General features: G+C 37.4%; 1 pseudogene; it reads right to left on the bottom strand.

Moving 5' to 3' along the window:
• Positions 1-5806: 5806 nt before the first annotated feature.
• LOC111528349 lies at positions 5807-6432 on the bottom strand (annotated as a pseudogene).
• Positions 6433-7109: the final 677 nt, after the last annotated feature.

Raw genomic sequence — 7109 nt, 5'->3', positions numbered from 1 at the left:
TGTCTCATTAGTTTCAATGCTGAGGTTGTGATATACTTGGAAAAGTACACAAAACTAACCAATCAAATAAAACTGGAAGCAACCCAATAATCATCAAAATAAGAATAGCTAGATATATACATACATCTACATAATAGGATTCCACGCAATTGGTAGAAAAGATTGAAGTAAGTCCAAATGTGCTGATGCAGAATATCTTTAAGAAAGATTATGCAGGAAAATAAAGCCAGGCAGTTGTTTTTAAAAAGACATCTATGCTAGAATATGCAGAAATAAATTTTTTCTTGATATATCCTCAAAAACTCAATTTTAGAGGAAATTTTAACCTTTGGGAAATGGGACTGGATGCCTGTAGGGTGGCTTACTTTTTATTTTACACTTCTGAGTATTTAGTTCCCTTTACCTTGGGCATTTATTTTTGTTAATAATTTTTGTAAATAAAATAGAATAAGAGTTGTTTGTTTATGTAAAACCACACTACGACCCCAATTTTTACTAATGCTAAATGTTCCAATTCTGACCTATCAAAGAAAATGTTTTAAGAATTAATTTTCATGAAGGGCATGAAATATATAACATCTTAAATATATATGCTGTAAAATGAACTGTTTGCTTTAATAGATTCTACTGTATGTATTTCTCTGGAAACTCCACAGGATTTAATAAAGAACTGGTATCTTTAGGAAAAAATAAATAAAAAATTCCAAAAAACTAGCTGGGCGAGGTGGCAGGCGCCTGTAGTCCCAGCTACTCGGGAGGCTGAGGCAGGAGAAAGGCGTAAACCCGGGAGGCGGAGCTTGCAGTGAGCTGAGATCCGGCCACTGCACTCCAGCCTGGGTGACAGAGCGAGACTCCGTCTCAAAATAAATAAATAAATAAATAAATAAATAAATAATAAAAAATAAAATAAATAAATCACTTCTTTACTGATATTTATGATTTACATATAAAAGTAAGGTGTGTTCTCTAGTTTTTAAAATTTGATGATTGAATAAAAGATTTGATCTGCCCTTTTGAAGGAACTCCCTTAGGCTGCACAGCTTACGTTCCAGATGGCCTTTTCTCACCAGAACTCTCTCTGTCAATTCCCTTTGCAAGCAAGTCTTCACAGCCAGTTGTATAGGTATTTAGGAACACAACTAAGGACAGCTATTTGTAGAATATTGTGAAGGCAAATTGTTTTTATGTTTTACCTTTTAGTGTTCATCGTTGATTTTATAAGGGAACCACAAAGAGAGCAAGCAAGCAGCCTATATAAGAGATAACTAATTCAAAATTTATTCTGAAATGTTTCCATCTACTTTCAAATAAATTCCTGTGCTATTAATAGAGACCATTAACTGGCAGGAATTGAGTTTTCTATGATCAAATAGTCATTCGAGAAGAATGGTGCCACTTGTTTATTTGGTTTCTTTACTTTTGATTTTATTATTGCTGTTTATTTGTTGTTGTTGTGATGAAGTCTTGCTCTGTTGCACAAGCTGGAGTGCAATGGCAGGATCTTGGCTCACGGCAATATTTGTCTCCCGGGTTCAAGTGACTCTCCTGCCTCAGTCTCTGGAGTAGCTGGGACTACATGTTCCAACACTACGTGTGCTGAATTTTGGTATTTTCAGTAGAGACGGGATTTCACCATGTTAGCCAGAGTGGTCTCCAACTCCTGACCTCAGGTGATTTATCCACCTCTGCTTTTCCAAAGCCCTGAGAGTACATGCATGAGCCCTGGAGACTGTCCCAGGTAGTACATTTTAATGTAACAATCCAAAAATTATTGTCAGAGTCAAGATTTGGTAAATAGATTTAAAACTAAGATATTCTGCAGTTGGGAATGAAATGTGATAGCATATACATTCACATTAATTCATTTATAAATGTAGATATGTCATAAAAATGTATAGACAGTCTACACAGCAGTACTCAAGAACCTAAGGAAACACATGTGCAGTGCTAAATGTCACATTTATGTGTCTGCCGGTGGCTAGGAATAGTGGTCCTGCTGATTATTTCCTTTCCGTCAGAGAGTAAACCATTGATACTCATAGATGAAAAAAGGTGTAAGGCAGTTTTAGGAGTGTTGTCAAAGAAAAGCCAGGATTACAATAACATTTGGAGTCAGCCTTTTTGAAACGTCAAAGGTGTCTATTTAAGACAAAGAAAAAAAATCGAGCAGATCATGAATATACACTCATATCAATGTAGGTACTTTGGTCACAGCAGTTGCTTTACTTTTATTATATACTGGAATTCTCAGTAATGATTGTTTTGCGGGTGAAGAGAAGGTGGAGGAAGTTGCTGAAATTTTATAAACCTTTTGGAATTGGCCTGGACACGGTGGCTCATGCCTGCAATCTTAGCATTTTTGGAGGCTGAGATGATACACCAGGGAGGCTGGCAATGCTCTCTTTGTTTCTACAATAAGATCTTGCTGTAAAATAGGTAATGTTCATTGAAAATCAGGTTCTACAACCTCTGCTAATGGTGAGCACTTGAACAATTTTGTTCCATTCTGAATTAACTTTAATCCAGTCCTTCTAAGTTTTGTCTTGTGTCCTTGTGTGAAATAATTCTCATCATTTTTACCCCACTTATTTGATTTTTAACATAAAGATATTTGTTCCAGATTGTGGTAGTTTAATATTCATTTTTAAAGTGCAGACTTGGTGTGGTGGCTCACACCTATAATCCCAACACTTTGGGAGGCCAAGGTAGGTGGATCACGAGGTCTGGAGATCGAAACCATGGTGAAACCCTGTCTCTACAGAAAAAAAAAAAAAAAAAAAAAGAAAAAGAAAATTAGGCAGGTGCAGTGGCAGGCATCTGTAGTCCCAGTTACTTGAGAGGCTGAGGCAGGAGAATGGCCTGAACCTGGGATGTGGAGCTTGCAGTGAGCCAAGATTGTACCACTGCACTCCAGCCTGGGCGACAGAGTGAAATTCTGTCTCAAAAAAAAAAAAAAAAAAAAAAAAAAAAACGGAAAGTGCTGTCCATCACAGCTGTTTTTGTTCTATTTCCCCTATTGGTCATGTCCAAACTAAGATGATGTCTTAACCTGTTATACAGCACTCATATTGAAACAAAATAAATGTCAGAGCTAATGGTGCAGAGAAAGGCAAGACTCTTCTAGAAATCTGGGAGTAATTTCAGCAAACATGTACATTTTAACGTAGTTGTTCCTGCCCTCAATGAGTATCTAATACAGAGATTTCTGATGAAATCCAGCCAAGAGCATCAGGGTGAGTGACAGCAGGAAGACATGGCTCAGCTGTTTACAGTGGCACACTGAAAATAGCCTTTTCTCCATGCTAATGATGGTGAGAGAGCATACTGGGTATATATTAGTAAAGTTAAGTGCCAAACTTCACATGTGACTAATTCTTTGAAGGAGCTGGACGGTAAGTGGAGCATTAAGCCAGACCTCTAATACGGGCTGCAGAGAAAACTATTGCAGGTGTGAAGGTGTGAATGAGAGCACTGGGGCACAGGTGTAGAGCTGTCAGCTGATAGATTCAATATGATCATGAGGAAAGATAAGCTGGCAAAGCTTGGATCTCTTAGGTGATTTCCCTTGCAGGCTCTCTAACATAAGAGCAATGAAATGAAATTAGTCTTAAGATCAGGCTCCCCTTAGAACATGTATGTTGCACGAAGTTGGTTATCTGCTTTAGTGTTCCAAAAGTGATCCGGAAGACATGTGCATATGGAGTTTTGTCCTCCGGTTATAGCTGGAAACGTCCTAAGATACTTCCTTTGGCATGGACATACATACTCTCAATCTCTGTTTTGTCCATGCTGTACTTGTGATCTTTAACAATTCAGTCACTTCACCACTTCCCAATTATCAGTTCAGAGTTCCAGAAAGCACTGACTCTCCAGATAGCACCTATCACTGGATACCACACAGATGCTTTTCTCTACTTATCTTTTTACTCCTCCACATGACATGTTTATTGTGAGAAAACTTACATGCTGGTATCATAATATAAAAGTGAAAGCTCAGGTTTGTCGAGAAACATAGTTTTCTTTTGAGACAAGAAACAGTAGGAATGTTTTATCTTCAACTAGGAAACTTTCCCCAAGGATGAAAATTAACAAAACTCTTTATTTGAGTGGAATGGAACTGTAATTTTGTATCCTCTACTCAGCAAAAAGTAGTTGATACGTAAGTTATTAAATGCACATTTATTTCTTCGTTAAGTCTGTAGTTAGCCTTTTTCTGTAAACTGAGTTCTCTCTATGGAAAAGCTTTGTATTCACAGCTTGACTCTAGCTGGATATATGACAGACTGTGTGAAGCAACTTCGGTACCACTGGGAATCACCCTTCCTTGAAACGATGGAGCATCATCTATGGTTCTCCTGTCCAGCTTGGCTCTGCAGCTGCTTCTCACTGCTCCTGCTGCCATACTCACCACCTGCTTTGTTCTGCTACCATTTCCCATCGTATATTTTATAAAACGCTTCCAGATGAAATACTGGGTGAAACCAGGAAGAGAAATGTTTCGATGTAATTTTTTTAAAACTCTGCTCCCTATATGAGAGCCACCACACTCACCCAGCATGTCCTTTGATATCCCCATCACTCTCCAGTTGCGGGTCTCATCCACATTCAGTCCAAGCTTCAGATAGTCATCAACTGCAGAGAACATGAACATCCATAAGAGGCCACAATTTGCTTTATCAAGTCTCATCATTGCAGGAAGGTTTTTTTTTTTTTTGAAGCAAACACAAAAAACCTTGAAAGCAAATCACTAAGCAATGTTCAGCAATAGAGAAGACAGTAAGTAAATACATGGCCTAATAAAAATGTGTTATTTACCCTCTGACAAAGTACAATCCTTCTTAGTATTTCCCCTGAGAGTGATAAATTCAGCTTGTGTCTTTGTTAAAAAGGAGTCACTTAACTTCAACTAGGAGACTTTCCAAAAGATTGAACAATGTCAGAGAAATATTAACTATCCCATTAGTAGAACTGTAATTTTGTATCCTCCACACATACATTGTAAGTGTTAAATCAGTTATCAAATGCAGATTTGTCTTTTCTCCAAGCTCAGTAGTTCGCTTTTTTTCTTAAAAGTGAACTCTGTCAATGGAAAGGCTATTTATTCATGGACAGCTCAAATTTAGCTGGATGTGTGACAGACTGTATGAAGAATCAACTCTTGTACTACTTTTTGCCTAGGGCTGGGAAATGTGATCTATTTTGGTAGAAGTTCATTAATGGCAAAAGAATGATGAGTAGTTACTAGAGTAAATCTAATGATAGGTAGAATGAAAACTAAGAAAAAGGTTAAGCCATTTTGAAAATAATAAAGAAGTAAAGTAAATAAGAATGCATTGCAAACACATTAGATTCTAATCTTTCCTATCTAATATTGTAGCTTTAGGAAATCATTTTATTTCATGAAGAATACAATGATAATTGCATAAAAATCTGTACATATAAAGATTAGTTTCCCATTTTTTCTAGGAAAAAAATTCAAGTATAAATTCTAGAGTAGTCTCATTTTAATTATAATTAAAGTGTTGGTCATCTTATTTATAAGATTTCTAATTTACATATGTAAATCAAAGAAACATTTTTAGACAACCATTACAATTTATAAATGTAAGGTGCCTTTACTGAGAAAATGTATTCCTCTATGAGTGGATGTGTCCCTTCTCCCACCAACTAATGACACAGCAATACACACTCATTGAATTTTATTAGTAAGTAACACACTGCTACAAACAATAATTCTCTTCTCCGTGTCCGTGATTATGTGTACATGTGTGAGTTGGTTAGAAGGCATCTGCCTTATCTCTAACACTCAAGAGCAAGATGAGCTAGGCTTGGGCTTTTGCTGAAGGTTGACCATGCCTTTGTTCATCAAGTGATCTGACATATCCTCGGATGCAAGAATTTTTGAACCCCTTCCTCAAAGGCTATGGCCACATTTGTGGCATCTTTTGCACTTGTTACAATGTAAGGATAGTCACCGTTCTCCCTGCATAAGCTTCACTTCTTCTATAAACACCTGCAATTCGCCAATGCCAGTCTTAGAATCCAGAATCACAAAAGGAAAGCTCTCGGGTTCTTCCACATCTGCGTAATAGATGAACTCTTTCTTCCAGTTACTTAAGTTCTGGAAGCTTTGTGAATCGGTGATACTAAAAGTAAACAGACAACTGTCAGAACCTCTGTAAAATGACATCCTCAGTCTTTGGAATCTCTCCTGACCTGCCATGTCACAAACCTTCATGGTAGCAAAATGTCCATCCCTCTCAAATCTTGTTAAAAATTCCACAACTATTGAGTGGAACAGCTGAGTATCAAATGTATGAGTTGCATGTCTGTTCATAAACGAACTCCTCGCAACCCCACTGTCTCCAAAGAGAATTACTTTTAAAAGTGATGAATTTCCTGCCACTGTTCGTCTCAAGAACTTCAAGAACCCTGAAAAATAAACAGGTAACATAACATTCCTTTTTACCTACTTATTCTTCTGTATGAGACTATGAATATCCTCATTTAGTTGAAATAAAACACAGTCCCAGGGAAAAAGTAATAAGACTGTTTTTTTACTGAACACATAGCTATGTGTGGGCTACTATACTACCATTATTCTCTAAGACAACTAAAAAGGGCTCACGCTTCTCCTTTCTCACATCACAGCTCTCTGTGAAGTTGGCACCACAGCCTAAATGTGACATCAAAGCTCTTGTTATGAACAGTGAATCTATGATAAGCCCCTCTCTGCTTGTAGTAAGTCAACTACAATTGATTAGAGATAGATAAGAGACGAAAGACTGCGTGTTTCTGATACAGCAAGATTTATACTTTAGGGAGAATGTTGATGGCAAATGTAATGGAAGTTAGTGTTGAGAGAGCAGGAAACTTTATAGATGTATTTGGGCCAAAAAGAAGAGCCAGGTTTTTGCTGTGCATGTTGGTTCACGCCTGTAATCCCAGCACTTTGGGAGGCCAAGATGGTTGGATCAAGAAGTCAGGAGTTCTAGACAAACATGGAAAACATTCTGAAACCCTGTTTCAACTAAAAACAGAAAAAATAGTCAGATGTGGTGGTGTGTGATTGTAAACCCAGCTACTCAGGAAGCTGAGGCAAGAGAATC

This window comes from Piliocolobus tephrosceles, unplaced genomic scaffold (genome assembly GCF_002776525.5).
Source record: "Piliocolobus tephrosceles isolate RC106 unplaced genomic scaffold, ASM277652v3 unscaffolded_31225, whole genome shotgun sequence".
NCBI classification, from domain to species: domain Eukaryota; kingdom Metazoa; phylum Chordata; class Mammalia; order Primates; family Cercopithecidae; genus Piliocolobus; species Piliocolobus tephrosceles.
This window is presented reverse-complemented; position numbering and strand designations above follow the sequence as displayed.